We start from the raw sequence: 19,670 nt of genomic DNA on the forward strand, positions 1-19,670 counted from the left end.
TGTCTTGTTGGAAACCAGAAACCAAAACAGACATGCATCGCAGTGGCTGGCGGAATTCATGGCCAGGAGTTGTGGCAAAAAACGCTCGGTTTGACTGAATGATCTGTAAAAGCACATTGGGCTCCTGGTATCAAAACACTGTTATAATACTCTAAGACACGACAACTGGGGTGAAAAACGCAGCAGCAAATAAACAGCAAGATGATGTCTCACAAAAGTGCAGCGAGATTTGCACTATTGACTGGCAGGAAAAACAGCACCTGAGCAGAGAGAAAATATTGCTAGTGTGGGAATGGGTGTGGCCTTGGATTTGGAAAGCGGCACACCAAGTGAGGCTTACCGCAAGGGTTTGGACTGGGACGACTATGGTTTATGGCTGCTCTCAAGTAGAGGGCTGTACTTACCAGTCTTTCGCCTTAATGGCATCTTTTGTGTAATTTACCAAGCATTGTTGGTTATAATAGATATAATTAATCCAATCTATGTTGTTATTAATGGTCACCTACCAATAAAGGAGTGATTTGAAACTTGATTTCTAGCTTTAAATTCATCTGGAACACTCCGAGGAATGTCGATGCTGTGTATGTATCCGCGGTTGTCAAATGAACCACCTGGGAGAGTTGTTCTGTGGTGAGAGAGCTCCTTTTGTAAAATGTTGTGGTAGTTGTTGCATCAAGAGGTCCTTGTCTATTGAGGGGAAGATTTAGAAGGGCATAACTAATTGTGTGAGGGTGCACGTACCTGTCCATCCTGGTGGTAGTCTAGGCCACAGTTTCTTGTCACCACAAAGCCACCAGAGGTCCGCCCTGGAGAGGTTGTGATGAGAGGAAGAGCTAGCAGTATAGTTACCTAAGTCGGTGGTAACACTTAAGGTTTCTGAGCAATCAGTGTCTGGTAAATTTTTAACATTGAAGCCCTGGTCGTATCGAGTGAAACGTGTATAATTTCCAGGGTAAAGAACAATAGATGGGGGAACAGATGAGACAGATACTGCTGGGAAGAGCAGGGAGAGAGTGCAACACTTGCTATCTGAAGGGTTGTATGCGGTGCAGAACAATTTTGTAATACAGGACAGCCCCTCTGGGTCGTTTTTGTTAGATAGTTTGAAGGGCATGCTGCCTAGGGCCGACCGAACCTTAGCACAAGCAATACAATCAGTTTGCCCGGTGGTTTGAGCTGTATACTGAGCCTAGAATTAGGCTGAACCAACAACTGCCTTGGCTAGATTCTTTACAGTGGCTTGTTTAGTATGTCAGACTCATTGTTGTAGCCAGATAGAACTCAGTAAGCTTCGACCCATATGACCAAAGTTATGCCTGTCAATGTCAATTCTGGTCTCGGTGAAATGTGTTTGAAATAATATTCCGACTATTGGGTTTACTTGTTGTGATATTGTACTACTAATGTTTGGAGTCTAAACTTAAAAAAAACTATGCTTTAGATGCGTTAGCATAAAAATTAGCACGCGATTAGCATTGTTATTCATGTTTTAAAGTTAACCTTTTTTTCTAGAACTTTATGCTATTAGCTATGTGATAGCACAGTTGGAGTGGAGTCAGGAATTCATTTTACTGCTTGTTGTAAGTGTATGACTATGCATGTGACAAATAAACTTGAAACTTGCTTTCTTTCAGGATGTCATTGGGCCATTGGTAACACCCTGGTTACCATCACGTGGTGGCCCTGGCCCACGCCCTCGTGGAGCTGCGTCACCACGCCTTTGTTACCCAGCATCAGTCCAGAGAGATCATCGCTCTCTGGGAGAAGCTGACTGACCGGGACAAGGCATCGGTGACCTCCCCCCCCCCGCCACCAGGACAGGCTGGTCAAGGGGATGTTTAAGACCAGCAACCGGCACGCTCACACGCCAGGAGTGGAAAGTGTGAAGCGGTAAGCAGTCACTGCATTAACAATTTTAATTTTTTTAGAGCCTGCTATAGTCAGTCACTAACTCTATTACAATATTACTGTCTCTGAATTGTAATGCATTACACTACTTTTGCATTACTTTTGAGTTACTTTCACCAAAATAACAGGGGAAATTTGATTTGGCAGCTAGCTTGTGAATTTCACCACCGGATCAATAAAGTCTCCTCTTTATCCACTTTACTACATCATAGATTATTCATATTTTGTATAATCAATATAAATATGCAAAGTAACTAAAGCTATAAAAAATAGATAAGTAAAACGTATAACAGGCAAGTAGGAGAAAATGAAAATACTCAATTAAAAGTACGACATTGTTGTAAAATGTTTGTTTATAGCACTTGAATAAGAAATTCATGTTGTTTAGTTTAAAACACTCTAAAGGAAATGTTCAATTATAGTGTGATTAAAACTCACTACAGTACTTGATTTACAGCCGATTTGTGAAAAGGTAGCCTACACAACCTTATTTAACAGTAATATAGTTTTACTGCGAACCGTCACAGGAAATGCTTTTATTTTGAAGTAGGCTACACGGACGTTGTCTGTTGTGTAGCCTACTCTTGCTAGCTTACTGAGATGCAACATGTCCGTCAGGCTCCAGTTGTTCACTTTCTTGTTTGTAAAACTGCAACATATTGAACAGTAAATGGTCACAGTAAAAGACAAGCGCTTTTGGTCGTCATTCGAAGCCATTCCACTACAGGCAGAGTTACTCTCCACGGCTGATAAAATGCAATGATATTTACGTGTAGCAAGCCTCAACATTAATTCCCGACATGTTTATATCTGTCAGCCGCTGACGTACCGTCACCTGTTGGGACATACATGCTGTCCGTACCGTCTCTGGTTCTGGTTCTGACCACGGGAACAGAAACAGGACAGCTCGCTTCAACGCAGCGTAATAACTCCTGAAAATGTCCATATCGCAAATGTATCTGTCTCTGCAGTCATCTCAACCATCGAATACAGCGACAGGAAAATAATACGGCTTTTTTTTTCCTGTGAAAAAATGTGCGGTGTTGGTGAATTCTTTAAAAAAACAATGCACCACTAAATGTTAAAGTAAAATGCGTTGTAACTCGCGTTACTGAGATTGTAACGAGTATAATATTACCGAAATTTAATTAGTAATGCGTTATATTACTGCGTTACAGCAAAAAAGAATACATTACTGTAATTGCGTTACTTTGTAACGCGTTATCCCAACACTGACTACAAGCAGATGCAGGACAACGTGGTCAACTGTCCCGCCCTCATGGCGCGCACCCGGATCCAGTTATTTGATGTGAATCAGCGGACCCTGTCGATGTGATAAGTCAATATACTTTGGCTCACAGCACTGATGTGTGTGTTTGTTGCCATGCTTTATATCTTTGTCATGATTAATAATGTATTGTTTTCTGTCTGTTTTTTATTTCTTGTAAGGCATAACCAGCGAAGCAAGGCGATGATGAGGGACACCGTCGCCATTGCAATCCCAGGGCCCAGCGCTCCCCAGACTGCAGCGGAGCCCCTGCCTGCCCCACGGACTCTGCTGCACCAGCCCTTCCAGCATCGCCTGTCCGCAGATGCCTCTGGTCTGGCTGCAACCATCCGAGGGCCGCTGGCCCTGGAGCTCTATGCCCTCATCGCCGCCCACCAGAGTGCCACCTCCTCCTCCTCAGCTCCCCCGATGGACACCACCCCGTCAACCAGTGACACGCCTGCTCCCTCCACCAGCACCGCCGCAGCCACTGCTTCAGCCATTCCCCGCTCTACTGCCTAGAGGCAGAGGGTGCAGGCAGAGAAGGAGCGTCGGGCCCAGGAGGAAGGGCGCTTTCTCAAGCCCTTCAAAAAGGTCTCCCGTTTCAACTGCAGGCGCTGTGGCCAGCCAAAGGCGAAGGACTACGGGCCGACGGGGGAACTGCGGAGCAGTGTCTGCTTGAAATAAAGCGCAGAGAGCACGAGGGGCCACCCCCACCATCCTGACTTTTTACACTTTCTTGTATGTAGTTATTTCACCCTGACTTTTTACACTTTTTTGTATATAGTTATTTTAATAAATCATTTTATATCTATTCAAAAACCCAATGCTTTGTCTTCTTTATTTATATCGTATGCCTTTAGGTCAGTTAGTCAGTTAAAACATAACTCTGTACGTTTTGTACTGCTGCTGCAGCCACATACTTCACACTTTACATTTCACACTTGGCCTCTTTTGTCTCTCATGGTAGCAGTCCTGGCTGCTCTTTTGTATATCATGATGGCCCACCAAGCTAAGACAATAGGGCAGGGCAGCCTCACGCTGGGCTGTCTCCCAGAGGTGTGTAGGAGTGTGTCCAGCCCCTTCGCTGTCTCAGTACAAACAAAGTGCAACATTTCTTTAAACCACTTCAGTATGAAAGCGACACAGAAGAGGAACAACCGGGAGCCTGAGCCAGAGGCTGTGGAGCCAGAGCCAGAACCAGAGGGTGTGTATCTATCTCGCTAAATTGTTTTAATCCGTGTGTACCAGTGCGTGCATCCATTTCATTTTACCCGGACTAAAAGAGTTCTCTATTGCCTGTGTTTAGTGTCAGACAGCTTCGCTGCTGCTGCTGCTGCTCCTCCTCCAGCCAAGAGGAAGAGGAAGCCACCAACCTGCAAGATCTGTTGGTTTGAGAGGACCGCTAAGAACGGTCACACCAGATGTGCATCTGCTGGCTGTACCTCCAGCCGGCACAAAAAGACTATAGGCACAGTCGCTTGGATGGGAGAAATTTCTGTGCCCTATACGCAGGGAAAAGTGTGGAGCTGTGGCTGGCTGAAAGGAGGGCTGTGAAGTCACAAATACTGCCGTAAATATATTGTAAATGTAAACTTAGCACAAAAAGTAAGGAAATTTGTGTTTGGTAGATTATTTCTCTGTGGTAACAATGTTTTTTGGCAGTAAATCTTATACTGTTGGAAAGCCTGTTTAGTTCCCTTTCAAATGGTGCCCCATTTGTAAGGACCATGCATTTGTGGGATGAGGATTATGGCGTGTTCACAGAGACGTTTTTTTCTCATTTTTTACGTGTAAATGTCACGTTATTTTCTTGGGGAAAGGACGCCAGGAGGAGGCTGGGAGGCGGCCGAAAAGGACGCTCCATAAGCCGGGAGGCACCCGCGAGGCGGCCCGCTGGGGATGCGGCAGACGAGGTGGCCGGGAGGCGGCCGAAAAGGACGCTCCATAAGCCGGGAATCGCCCACGAGGCGGGCCGCTGGGGACGCACCGCACTAACGGGATGGCGGAGGTTGGGTTTAGGAAAAACCTTACGGGGAAAGGGCGCCTTAAACGCTGGGAGACGGTCACGGGAGACGCGCCACAAGTAAATTTCCCAGGGAAACAAAGCGCCACACGCGTGAACATGAATCAATAGATTAAAATAACGTCACATTTACACGAACTGCCGTGAGATCGGGCTGGGCTCCACTTGTCCAGTAATTAAACTTCTCCATTGCGGGAAGTAAAAGCTACAGTTCAACACAGTTTCAACACAACTTCAACAATATCTGGATCAGAGATACATTCACAGCCAAACAGATTAATAATCAAAGCGTGCAGCAATAGCACTGTATTAATCAGATCACATTAATGGTAACACAAATAGCAACAATAGCAAATTACTCATTAATAAAACATACCCTGTTCTAATCTGCCCAGAACACTATAAAGCCTCTTACTTTGGATGTGTAGTTCACTTATTTGTTCGGCGGATCCTCCGCGATGAACAGAAAGCGAGTTAAAACACGGGCCCGTGATTTAGCGAAACAGAAAAGCTCCCTCCGGCAGTTGGATTCTGAGCTCTGTCAGAGTCGACTTGCAGATTTGGTGAAAGAAAATCTTCTTTACCGGGACTCCCTTTTTGTAGTATCACCCAGATACTAGCTACGTAGCTCACCTCGGCCTGCGAGATGATGCTGTTGACTTTTCAGCAGCTACCGACGTGTCTTGTTCAGTAACGAATCACAGAGGGGAAGGACGGGGTTTGTCGGGCTGCATTCGCTTATATCCTCCTTGTTCACCTAGTGGTGAGCATGGTGCGTTCAGGTCGCCTCAGCCAATGGAACGCCAGGAAACTCCTGACGGTGTGAAGCCACGGCTTGCAGTTCTTAGACCTTCCACCAGCCTGACCACGTTTCTCCTCGTGTTGAATGGACTTTCTCCATTTTAGAAACCTTTTTCACGTCGAGGTGTGACTTTTTAGGCTTCAGGTTTGACTGAGGGCTGTCCCTTTGTCTGAGAAGCCATGTGGTGGCCTCCTGTGCCCCATTTGTCTTGACAGGCTCTCTGCTCAAGATCAGCTTAAGCACATTGTTTGGTTCCAACACATCTATAATACTTTATGACTGTTGATAAAGTGAGTCAGAAAGCATTGTGTGTTTATGAGTTCAGTCATGAAGCATTAAATGTAGTAGAATTCACTATAAATGTGCTCATAATACATATACCATTCCGTTACACACGCATATCCACAACCCAGCATAGCTGATCTGACATCGTTACATCTGGAAGGTAACGCAGTGTGAGAGTGTGGAGGGAGAGAAGACAGACGGAGGAAAATAGTATTATTTTGGGAAAAATATTGTACTAGTTGCTTAGTTTTTTGTTTCTTTTTAACCCCCTGCTAGCCTTTAGTCTCTAGAAAGAGCCAACATCTACGCAAATCTACGTACCTGTGCGTACCTTTACGAGTAGTAAACATTAGCTTCAGGCTAACGCCAGCTCCATGGCTACTTCTACACCTGGCGAGTCCCCACCTCCCCACAATATTTCCTCGTTGCTTGAAAATGCAAACAAAGAAATTGCTGACCTTAGCGAAGAAGTTCGTCGGCTCTCCGAGGACTTAAAAACCAAAGATGCCTTGTTAACCGCCTACCTGGACGTTGCTCATAATCAATCGCTCCAAATGACAACTCTCTCGGCGGCCTTCCAGGATACTGTGCTTTGGGACCCATCCACCTGCCCACACCCATCTTCTTGCTCGACACCAGCCATCAGGTCATCCTGGACTGAGGTGGTTTGCGGCCAAAAGAGAGCCTCGGGTAGGGCTCCATCGCCTCCTGCCCTCAGCCTCTCCAGTCGCTTCGATGCCTTGTCGAAACCAAATGTTCCCCCAGTAACGGGCGATGTGGTTACCCGGGCTCGCCCCGCTTCAAAGCCGACTGACCAGCTGTCGTCACAGGAGAGGACCGCTGCCTCGCGGCGAAAACTCCTGAGGGATGCGGTAGTCAAACGGTCCGGTGGCCTCCCTTGCCTGAACCGGCCAAATGACAACGTTCCTCAAAAAACAATCTCCCCCACCGAACGGTAAGCAATCTTCCTCTTCTTTTCCTTGTCCATCTGAAACCGATAGTGGCTGTTTTGTTCCTGCCACCGGCCATTCACGCCCCCCCACTCCTTGTCCGCTCTTCCCCCCAACCACAATAATTATTGGTGACTCCATCACCCGGGATATAAGGTTTTTTAATGCTGTCACACACTGCTTTCCTGGAGCCAAAGTTGCAGACATCCTGGCTAAAGCTGTGTACCTGATACCCTCACTCCCAACCTCTGTTAACCTCATCGTGGTCCATTGTGGACATAACGACATGTCCTATCAGCAGAGTGAGCGCACAAAGAAAGACTTTGGCACTCTCATTGAAGCTTTAAAAAGCACTGGGAAGTTGATTTTTATTTCAGGCCCACTTCCATCTCGAGGTCGCGGAGTATGCCTTTTTAGCAGACTACTCATCCTCAACACCTGGCTCCAGCTTACATGCAGCATTCACAAGATAGGTTTTATTGACAATTTTAATCTGTTTTGGGAATGTGGCTCCCTGTTCAGCAGGGATGGGATTCATCCCAATACACGTGGCAGCCAGATGCTATGTGGGAATTTGCGGCACGCCCTGCAGACCCAGACCTTTGATTGACTGTTTGCCCCCCGTAAACACATGCACAAGCGCACTTCCCAGTCACATTCTCCCATAAGCTCTCACTCCTTTACAAATAATTCTGCTAACCCACAGACCAGCTATATCATTCCAGTTAGAATCAATAATATCAGTAATCAGAGGTACAGAGGTATAGCGCTACACGCGCCTCTGTGCTTCCTTTGGAGCAGTCACCCATTCATAATCCCATAACTACGGTGTCTGTCCCCTGACTGAGATCGGTAAAATCAAACGTAAACCAACGAGGTGCTGTACTTAACCTAATTGGAATAAAAACAACCACTGTAACGATAGAACAGAATAGGAGAATCAAATGTGGACTACTAAATATTAGATCTCTGTCTTCTAAAGCAATATTGGTCAACGATCTGATATCAGATAATCAAATTGATCTATTCTGTCTTACCGAAACCTGGCTGGGCCATGAAGAATATGTTAGTCTAAATTAAGCCATCCCTCCCAGTCATAATACTCAAATTCCACGAGACTCAGGCTGAGAAGGGGGAGTTGCAGTCATATTTGACTCAAGCCTGTTAATTTTTTACCAACATTTTTATTGTTTTCACAACATAACAGAGATACAAAGAAATGCAATTACATGTCTCAAACAAACATGTCTACCCCTTTATTGTATATGTAATTTTCTCCAAGGGGAGAGTTGTAGATAGTTCAGACAACCACCTGCTTACACTTGGACTTCTGGTGTTTTTCCATGAGAGGGCTACTACTCTCTTTGCCATTAACACACTTAAGTCTACAAATATTCGTTGATATTTCTTAATCTTCAAATTATCTGGGTATAGACCCAATATAAACAACTGTGGGGCTAAGGGTATTTGAATCTGTAAAATATTTTGAATACATAGTTTTATTTCTTGCCAGAATTTTTGTATTTCTGAGAACTGAGAACAGAGACGAGCTGCTGCACGTCATCCACAAGCGAACGTCATCCACAAGCGACAGCAGTCGGCGGGGACGAGGCAGCCGGCAGCTGCCTTCAACCTCCTACCTAACAGTCGGCTCTATCGCCTAGTTTTTATTATACTAATAAAGTGTTTTTAAAACCAAAGATACATTTTTACGTGTAAGTAAGTATTAGCCTCACGCTAATTTATCAAGACTAGGCCTACCGGCTAAACTAACGCTAGCTTCATGGCAACCTCTACACCTGGCGAGTCCCCACTCCCCCTCAGGATTTCCTCGTTGTTCAATAATACAAACAAAGAAATTGCTGACCTCAGGGAAGATGTTCGTCGGCTTTCCGAGGACTTAAAAACCAAAGATGCTTTGTTAACCGCCTGCTTGGACGTGGCTCATAATCAGTCGCTCCGGATCTCATCTCTCTCGGCGGCCTTCCAGGATACCGCGCCATGGGACCCAGCTGCCTGCCCACGCCCATCGTCCTGCTCGACACCGGTTGTCAAGCCACCCTGGACTGAGGTGGTTTGCGGCCGAAAGAGAGCCTCGGGTAGGGCTCCATCGCCTCCTGCCCTCAGCCTCTCCAACCGCTTCAATGCTTTGTCGGAGTCGGAGGTGGCCAGTGCGGCTCACCGGGCTCGCCCCGCTTCAAAGCAGACTGACCAGCCGTCGTCACGGAAGACGATTGCTACCGCGCGGCGAAAGCTTCTGAGGGATGCGGTAGTCAGACGGTCCGGTGGCCTACACTGCCTGGATCGGCCAAATGACAACGTTCCTCAAAAACAATCTCCACAACCGAACGGTAAGCATTCTTCCTCTTCTTTTCCCTGCCCATCTGAAACCGACACTGACTGTTCTGCTCCCGTCACCGGCTATCCACACCCCCCCACTCCTCGTCCGCTCTTCCCCCTAACCACAGTAATTATTGGGGACTCCATCACTAGAGACCTACGGTTTCATAATGCTGTCACACACTGTTTTCCCGGAGCCAAAGTTGCAGACATCCTGGCTAAAGTTATGGACCTGATACCCTCATTTCCGACCTCTATCAAACGCATCGTGGTCCATTGTGGACATAACGACATGTCCACTCGGATTCAGGAGTGTGAGCGCACAAGGCGAGACTTTACCACTCTCATTGAGGCTTTAAAAAGCACTGGGAAGTCGGTTTTTATTTCGGGCCCACTTCCATCTCTAGGTCGCGGATCAGGCCTCTTTAGCAGACTACTCTCCCTTAACACCTGGCTCCAGCTCACATGCAGTATTCACAGGATAGGTTTTATTGACAACTTCAATCTGTTTTGGGAACGTGGCTCCCTGTTCAGCAGGGATGGGATTCATCCCAATACACGCGGAAGCCAGATGCTACGTGGAAATTTGCACCACGCCCTGCATACCCAGACCTCTGATTGACTGTTTACATCCCGTAAACACTCCCACAAGCACACTGACCAGACACACTCTCCCAAAGTCAATAATCAGAGATACAGCGCTACACACCCCTCTGTGCTCCCTTCAGAGCAATCACCCATTCATAATCCCATAACCACCGTGTCTGTCCCCCGACTGAGACCGTTTAAACCAAACGCTAACAAAAGAGGTGCTATACTAAACAACCTAATTGGAATTAAAACAACCACTGCAACGATAGAACAGAATAGGAAAATCAAATGTGGACTATTAAATATTAGATCTCTGTCATCGAAAGCATTATTGGTAAACGAATTGATATCAGATAACCACATTGATTTATTCTGCCTCACCGAAACCTGGCTGGGCCATGACGAATATGTTAGTTTAAACGAAGCCACTCCTCCCAGTCATAATAATACCCAAATTCCACGAGGCTCAGGCCGAGGAGGGGGAGTTGCAGCCATATTTGACTCGAGCCTGTTAATTAATCCTAAACCTAAACTAAATTATAACTCGTTTGAAAGCCTTGTTCTTAATCTTCAACACCCAACATGGAAAACAGTACAGCCAATTATATTCGTTGTTGTTTACCGAGCACCAGGTCCATATTCTGAGTTTTTATCTGAATTCTCAGAGTTTTTATCATGCGTAGTCCTTCAATCAGACAAAGTACTTATTGTAGGTGATTTTAATATCCATGTGGACATTGAGAGCAATAGCCTTAGTACTGCTTTCAATTCACTGCTAGATTCTATTGGTTTCAGTCAGAGTGTGCATGAGGCCACGCACTGTTTTAACCACACCCTCGACCTTGTGCTAGAATATGGCATCAAAATTGACGATTTAATAGTATTTCCGCAGAATCCTTTATTATCAGACCATTTTTTAATAACTTTCGAATTCCTACTACCAGACTATACGAAATTAAATAAAAGTTTCTACACTAGATGCTTATCTGACAGTGCTATAGCTAAATTTAAGGAAGCTATTCCAACAGCACTTAACTCAATGTCATGCCTTAATATAACAGAGGACTGTTATGTTAACTCTAGTCCCTCCCAACTTGATAACTTTGTAGACGCTGCTACGGCCTGCCTACGGACTACTTTAGACTCGGTTGCTCCTCTCAAAAAGAAGATGATGAAGGAAAGGAAACTAGCACCTTGGTATAACTCCCAAACTCGCAAATTAAAACAAATCTCACGAAAACTTGAAAGTAAATGGCGTTCCACCAAACTGGAAGAATCTCGTGTGGATGGCAAGATAGTCTAAAAAATTATAGGAGGGCCCTCAGAAATGCCAGATCAGACTATTACTCAACACTAATAGAAGAAAATAAGAACAACCCAAGGTTTCTTTTCAGCACTGTAGCCAGGCTGACAGATAGTCACAGCTCTATTGAGCCATCTATTCCTATAGCTCTGAGCAGTGATGACTTCATGACCTTTTTTAATGATAAAATTATAACAATTAGAGAAAAAATTCATCACCTTCTGCCCACAGCTTCCAACGACTCACCATTGGGCGCAGGAGGGCTAGAGAGAACGATAAGACCTGATACTTATTTAGACGGCTTTTATCCTTTAGACCTCCAACAATTAATGTTAAGGGTCTCTTCAGCTAAGCCAACTACCTGTCTCTTAGACCCCATTCCAACGAAGCTACTTAAAGAAGCACTACCCGTAGTCAATACCACATTACTAGATACGATCAATATGTCCTTATTAACGGGTCACGTACCGCAGTCTTTTAAAGTAGCTGTGATAAAACCTATTCTGAAAAAACCCACCCTCGACCCTGAGGTCTTAGCCAACTATAGACCTATATCTAACCTCCCGTTTCTCTCCAAAATCCTTGAGAAGGTAGTCGCTAATCAATTGTGTGACTTTCTGCATAGAAATAGTCTATTTGAAGACTTTCAGTCAGGATTTAGAATGCATCATAGCACAGAGACGGCACTGGGGAAAATCACTAACGACCTTCTAACTGCTGCTGACAAAGGACTTGTCTCCGTACTTGTCTTATTAGATCTTAGTGCTGCATTCGACACTATTGACCATACCATCCTCTTACAGAGACTGGAACATTTAGTTGGCATTAAAGGAATCGCACTAAGCTGGTTTAAGTCCTATTTTTCTGAGCGATCCCAATTTGTTAATATTAACGATAAACCATCCAAATACGCTAAAGTTAGCCATGGCGTTCCTCAAAGCTCAGTGCTTGGACCAATTCTATTCTCTTTATATATGCTTCCTCTAGGCAATATTATTAGGAAACACTCAATTAACTTTCACTGTTACGCAGACGACACCCAATTATATCTGTCAATTAAGCCAGATGAAAGCGGTCAGTTAGCTAAACTTCAAGCGTGCATTAAAGATATAAAATCCTGGATGACCCACAATTTTCTGATGTTGAACTCAAACAAAACGGAAGTTATTGTGCTGGGACCCAAGCACCACCGAACTTCATTATCTAAATATATAGCTACCCTAGATGGTATTGCCCTGGCCTCCAGCACTACTGTCAGAAATCTAGGAGTCATTTTTGACCAGGATCTATCCTTTAACGCCCACTTAAAACAAACCTCAAGAACAGCCTTTTTCCATCTTCGTAACATTGCCAAAATCAGGAACATCCTGTCTCAAAACGATGCTGAAAAACTAGTCCATGCATTCGTAACTTCCCGGCTGGACTACTGTAATTCTTTACTATCAGGCTGCTCAAATAAGTCCCTCAAGACCCTCCAGCTGATCCAGAATGCTGCAGCACGTGTTCTGACAAGAACTAACAAAAGAGATCACATTTCTCCTGTATTAGCTTCTCTGCATTGGCTTCCTGTAAAATCCAGGATTGAATTTAAAATCCTTCTCCTGACCTACAAAGCACTAAATGGTCAAGCACCATCATACATAGAAGAGCTTTTAGTACCTTATTGTCCCACTAGAGCACTGCGCTCCCAGAACTCAGAGCTACTTGTGGTTCCTAGAGTCTCTAAAAGTAGAATGGGAGCCAGAGCCTTCAGCTACCAGGCTCCTCTCCTGTGGAACCAGCTCCCAACTTGGGTTCGGGGGGCTGACACCGTCGCCACATTTAAGAATAAACTGAAAACCATCATCTTTGATAAAGCTTATAGTTAGGGAGTGAGGAGTTGCAGCATAGTAGAGTAGAGTAGAGGGAGGCAGGAAGTACAAGCCCGTTCCGGCAGGGGAGAGTACGAGCCCGGTCCAGGGCCCCTCTCTTTAGCCTGCCTCTCTTAGTTATGCTATTATAACTCTAGACTGCTGTGGGAAGCTCCTTCCAAGGACACAATGAGCCGCTCCCTCTTCTCTCTTTTCACTTGTCTCCTTTTGTGTGCATCTTAGTCCCAGAAATGCCTGTTACTAACCTAGCTCTGGGGAGTTTTCTCCCCGGAGTCCCTTTGCTTCTTCTTCACCCAGAACATCGCCTTGGAATTGGGTGGCACCTACACCGGGGTCCTGGGTGCAGCTGACGCTATGGACTTACTACACCCTGCTACGCTCTACGTTTCCCCGCAGTGTCCGACTGCGTCCTGCCGCGTCCAACCGCGTCCACCCAGGCTGCTGTGCCACACTACACCCCGTAACGCCCTGCTGTGCCCTACTATGACATGAACTACTATGACTACCATTGTGATCACTGCTTCACTATCTTTATTATGACTATTATTGCCACCATTCACCACTCCCCCAACTGGTGCCGTCAGACACCGCCTACCAAGAGTCTGGGTCTGTCCGAGGTTTCTTCCTAACAAAAAAAGGGAGTTTTTCCTTGCCACTGTCGCAATAGCTACTGCTAATGCTTGCTCTTGAGGCAACCACTGTAATAGTTGGGGCTTCGTAAAGTACAGAGTTTGGTCTAGACCTACTCTATCTGTAAAGTGTCTCGAGATATCTCTTGTTATGATTTGATACTATAAATAAAATTGAATTGAATTGTACATTGCCAAATACAGTGGTAAAATGTGCCTTTTTCCTTCTCACACTTAATACAAACATCAGGTATAGCACTGTTATATTTGTTAAGTTTTTCTGGAGTGATAGATGTTCGCATCAACCAGTTGTATTGTAGTAATTTCAGGCGAGTGTTAGTAGTTCTCGATTGTGCTTTAGAGCATGCCTCCTCCCACGTTTCTATTGGGAGTGCCTCCTGTAGATCCTCTCTCCATGCCTCCAGCCGTCCTGCAGATGTTTCTGTACTTCCATCTACTAGGTATCTGTAGATTTTGGATATTAAACCTCTCCCTAAACAATTCACGTTCATTAGTTTTTCTATGGTAGACATTTCGGGGATGCATAATGTTTGATTTTGGTGTGTTCTAATGAAATTTCTCAACTGTAGGTATTTAAAAAAAAAAAATGATTACGGGGTGTGTTAAATTTATCAACCATTTCTCCAAATGTCATCAGCACCTTTTGAGAGCTGTAAAGGTCTCCTATTTTTCCCAGCCCCTTAGTAGCCCAAGATTTAAATCCCCCATCTGTTTTACCTGGAGGGAAGGAGTCATTTCCCCATATCGGGCTGAAGACAGAGAGAGAGGGCGTTTCTCTCAGATATTTTTCAACTTGATGCCAAACTATAATCATATTTTTCACAATAGGGTTTTTTGTATTCTTTTTAAGGATTTTTGTTCTTGCTGAGTACAGGTATACTGGGAGGGGCAAACTTAGCTGGAGTTCCTCCATTTCCTTCCAGGGAGGAGCATCTCTTTCTGTGAAGTAAAACAACAGTGTTCTTAATTAAGCTGCCCAATAGTACCAGAGAGGGTTGGAACATTTAAGTCCCCCTCTGTCATAAGGTAAGTACAATAGTGACAGCCGTGTCCGGGGACGTCTGTTATTCCACAAAAATCTAACAAACAAACAAACAAACTTAAGTTGAGTGAACAGGTTACTTGGAGGAGGAAGTGGAAGATTTTGAAACAGAAACAATAGTTTGGGCAGTATATTCATCTTGAGGACGTTTATTTTCCTTATTAGTGACATTGATATGGGCGTCCACCTTTCCAGTAGCTTTGAAATTTCTTGCAGTAATGGTTCATAATTACTGGCTATAATATATTTAAGTTGTGGGACAATTTGAATGCCTAGATACGTAAAACAATCCACCATTTTAAACTGTGTGGCTATTTTAGGAGGACTTTTACTTTCCAATTGATTTAAAAACATTGACGATTTTGATTTGTTTAATTTATATCCTGAGATCTTTCCAAAGACATCAAGAAGTTCTAATAATTCAGGAATGGATTTTTCCATCTTTTTAAGAAATATTATTACGTCATCCGCAAATAGAGCCAGACGATGGTCTTGTTGTCCAATTGATATGCCTGTTATATTTTGGTGTGTTCTTACCGCTATTGCCAGTGGTTCTATAGCCATAATGAACAGCAGGGGGGATAGGGGATCCCCTTGTCTTAATATGTTAAAAGTTTTCATTTATTTCAATAGGGTCGACAATATCTTCATCATTATCATTTTGTAATGAGGTTATAAGTCTTTCATTCTGAAGTTGTTTGATGTGCCATGCCAGCACTCTGCCAGGCCTTTCTCCTTGATCATAAAATGTCTGTTTAAGCCGTAATAAGCTTGGTAAAGCTCTCGTTGTAGATATTTCATTATATTGCGTTCTCAACAGGAGTAATCTTTGCTGGGCATCTTGAGAACCTGACTGGTAGTATTCGTCTTCTAATTTCTTTATTTTGGCTTCTAATGATTTTGTCTTCTTGTAGGTTTCTTTGGTTTTAGAGCTAGTAATGTTAATTATTTGTCCCCTAATAAAGGCCTTAAACGCTTCCCATCTGATACTCCCTGAAGTTTCTATCGTATTTGTTTCAAAATAGTATTTAATCTGTTCATCTAAGAAAGTAGCAAAGCCAGTATCTGCCAACCATTTTGTTTTAAAATCTCCATTTAGGAATATCACTAGACAAATAAGGATCAAAATAGACTAAGGAGTTTGGGGCATGGTCTGACAGGAGTATGGCGTCATAGAAAACCTCCTTTACTTTACATTTTAGTAGTGTTGAAACCAGAAAGAAATCTATGCGAGAATACGACTGGTGTGTACCGGAAAAACATGAATATTGTTTCCCATTGGGATTATCTTCCCTCCAGATATCAATTAGACTCATTTCTTTCATGAAATAATGGATTACACCCTTGCTTCTCGGATGTGACTGGTCCACTCCCGAACTTTTGTCCTTCCGTGGATCTAAGGTGCAATTAAAATCACCTGCCATAATACAAGCACCAGATAAAGAAGCAATAGTAAGAAATAGGTTTTGGAAAAATTTGGGTTCGTCTGCGTTTGGAGCATATACATTTATCAGAATTAATTGTTCCCTGAGAATCCTCCCCTGAATAATCAAGTATCGCCCTGCCTTATCTTTGATAATGTTATGAATTTGTAGTGGAATAGAGTCATGGATCAAAGTCATGACACCCCTTGCCTGAGAGGTAAAGGGAGCTGACAAAATTTTACCCTTCCAGCTCCTCCTCACTTTAAGCTCATCCTCATGTGTTAGATGGGTTTCTTGAAGGAATACTATATGTGATGATGGTGGAAGGTAGAAGACCCAAATGCAGGTTGAGGCAGGCAGGCAGGAGATGAATGTAACGCAGGGATTTAATTAAACAAAAAGCGGCAGTACAAAGACTGGAAAACTCAAGGTAATGCATAAACTGACGGGCAAAAACACAGGCAGGAACACAAGCTGACAGAAGACACGAGGGAGCAAAACACAGGTCACAGGGAAGAACACAAGACAATCTAACAAGAGACAAAGGGAACACAGAGGCTAAATACATGAGGTGATGAGTAAATCAGGAACAGGTGAGACAACAGGTGAAACACATCAGGGCGGGGCAGGACAATCAACAAAGGAGGGAAAGCACAGGAAGTAAACTGGACAAGACAAGACAAGACAGAAAACAGACAAAATAAGACAGGAAACAGAACATAAACAGAGAAAGTCACAACAGGGAACACAACAAAATATATAAAGACCACAATACACAACACAGGACATATTTACAAGACAGGAACAGAAAACTACAGAATAAACATACCAACACAGGAAACCTACAGAAATCAACAATACAGGCAACAGAAATGACCAAACAGTTAACAGAAATGTCCATAGCCATCACACTATATTAGATTGTAATGTTTTAATCCTGTTCATAACTTGCTTGACCTTTTTTGTTTTTTTGTAGCCCTCTACAGTTCCAGGATGTAATTCTAACCTTAAGATCAACAGACATATGGACCAACTGTTTTGAATCTTCCCAACACTTTCAGTAATTTCAGACCAAACAAAGAACAAAAAAGGCAAAAAACAAAATTATTCCCCTCGGCCTTCATTAATCCGCTTGAATATTACCCAGTCAGGCATTTCCCACCTTCCTATATTGGACCTCCAGAAAGCAAAGAGCTGGTCCACACAGCGTGAGGATCAGTATAGCTATGCTGATGTAAGAATCAAAAATCAAAACAACAAACAGAATAAGCGTAACTACTCTGCTACTACGATTAAGAAAATTCTTTTAAAAGCAACCCAGCAACGAAAAAAGCTTCCACATTTGCTTAATTGAACGGAGCATATTAAACCAGAGAATTGTTCCTTATCATAGACCGGGGATGGAGAGCGATCAAAAACACAGTATAACAACTTAACTAACTTTCACTGTACTCTCCACTCCCGTCCACACTGTATCAAAATATCAGAACAACGTTCCATCAATGGTTTTAGATTACGTTTCCGACGGTGTTATCTGTTCATCAATACCTCCGTCCGGACGATTATCCGACTGGATCTTCTTAACGAACCGTTCGGCTTCGTCAGCGCTGTTGAAGATGTGTGAGCGCTCCTTGTAGGTAACAATAAGCCGGGCAGGAGGGATCGTACCGTACCGGAGCACCAGTGAACGGAGTTGTCGCCTCACCTCCTCAAACTCTTTTAGCTTCTTGTGCGTCTCCGCCGCCATGTCTTGGTAGAACCTCACCAGTTGATTCTTGTAGAGGACCTGCCTTTTTGCCCGCGCCGCTCTCATCACCGCTTCTTTGTCTTTGTAATTCACAAACTTCATTATGAGGGTTCTGGGTGCGGAGCCAGTTTTATGATCTCTTTTTGGTCCAAGCCTGTGTGCTCTTTCCACCGCAATTTTCCCCCGGAGTGGCGCTAGCTCCAGCGCCTCCGGTATCCAGCTCTCCAGGAATCCACAGGTGTCTTCACCTTCCGTGCCCTCAGGTAGATTAACCAGCCGTACATTGGAGCGACGTGAACGAGTTTCCAGGTCCAGCACTTTCTCTTCCAAGTCTTTATTTTTCCCCTCTAGATGTTTCACCTTCTCTTGGAGCGCAGTCACATCGTCTTCTGTTATTGAGATTCTCGTCTCCGCCTGTGTGAGTCTTTCTGAGCAGTCTGTAATGTCTCTCCTTACATTTTCAATCGCGGACATGATGTTATCGAATTTGGACGAGACCTCAGTCTTCATTGTGTTAATAGCTGCCAGTATTGTTGTCAAAGAGGTACCGGACTCTTCCCTGGCAGTAGTAGTGTCTCCCTCCGGCTGTTTTTCGGGGCCAGAGCTAGCAGAGGGGCTAGCACTAACGCTAGCTTCCATGGTCTCGTTGCTAGCGGTGAGCTCGGCCTTGGCAGTTGAAGTTGTGAAATTAGTCAGGTCGGTTTGTTGAGTCCGGCTGCGGTTTGTCTTCCTTTTTTTCATCAGTATTTTATTGAGCCTTGATGTTGCAATTGGGCTGAATGATGCATAGAATAAAGCTTTTAGAAAGGATTTGAAAGGTTGAGTAGCAGAGCAGTCTTACACGCGTCTACTCAGCAAGCCGCCATAACCGGAAGTCTCAAGCCTGTTAATTAATCCTAAACCTAAAATAAATTATAACTCGTTTGAAAGTCTTGTTCTTAATCTTCAACATCCGATATGGAAAACATTACAGCCAATTATATTTGTTGTTGTTTACCGAGCGCCAGGCCCGTACTCTGAATTTTTATCTGAATTCTCAGAGTTTTTGTCATGTGTAGTCCTAAAATCAGATAAAATAATTATTGTAGGTGATTTTAATATCCATATGGATGTTGACAGCAATAGCCTTAGTACTGCTTTCAACTCACTACTAGATTCAATTGGTTTCAGTCAGAGTGTGCATAAGGCCACGCACTGTTTTAACCACACCCTCAACCTTGTGGTAGAATATGGCATCAAAATTGAAGATTTAATAGTATTTCCACAGAATTCCTTATTATCAGACCATTTTTTAATAACTTTCGAATTCTTACTACCCGACTATACGAAATTAAATAAAAGCTAGATGCCTATCTGACAGTGCTATAGCTAAATTAAAGGAAGATATTCCAACAGCATTTAACTCAATGTCATGTTTTTCTCTCCAATATTTTTATTGAAGTTCAATCACAAACACAGAAATGC

General features: G+C 43.9%; 1 long non-coding RNA gene across 1 annotated transcript; it reads left to right on the forward strand.

The window, feature by feature from the left end:
- Positions 1-8,511: 8,511 nt before the first annotated feature.
- LOC118493879 lies at positions 8,512-14,473 on the forward strand. Its single transcript, XR_004895931.1, has 2 exons — positions 8,512-8,734; positions 14,365-14,473. It is a non-coding gene; the product is annotated as an uncharacterized LOC118493879 (long non-coding RNA).
- Positions 14,474-19,670: the final 5,197 nt, after the last annotated feature.

The sequence above is a fragment of the Sander lucioperca genome, chromosome 19 (genome assembly GCF_008315115.2).
Source record: "Sander lucioperca isolate FBNREF2018 chromosome 19, SLUC_FBN_1.2, whole genome shotgun sequence".
NCBI lineage: Eukaryota > Metazoa > Chordata > Actinopteri > Perciformes > Percidae > Sander > Sander lucioperca.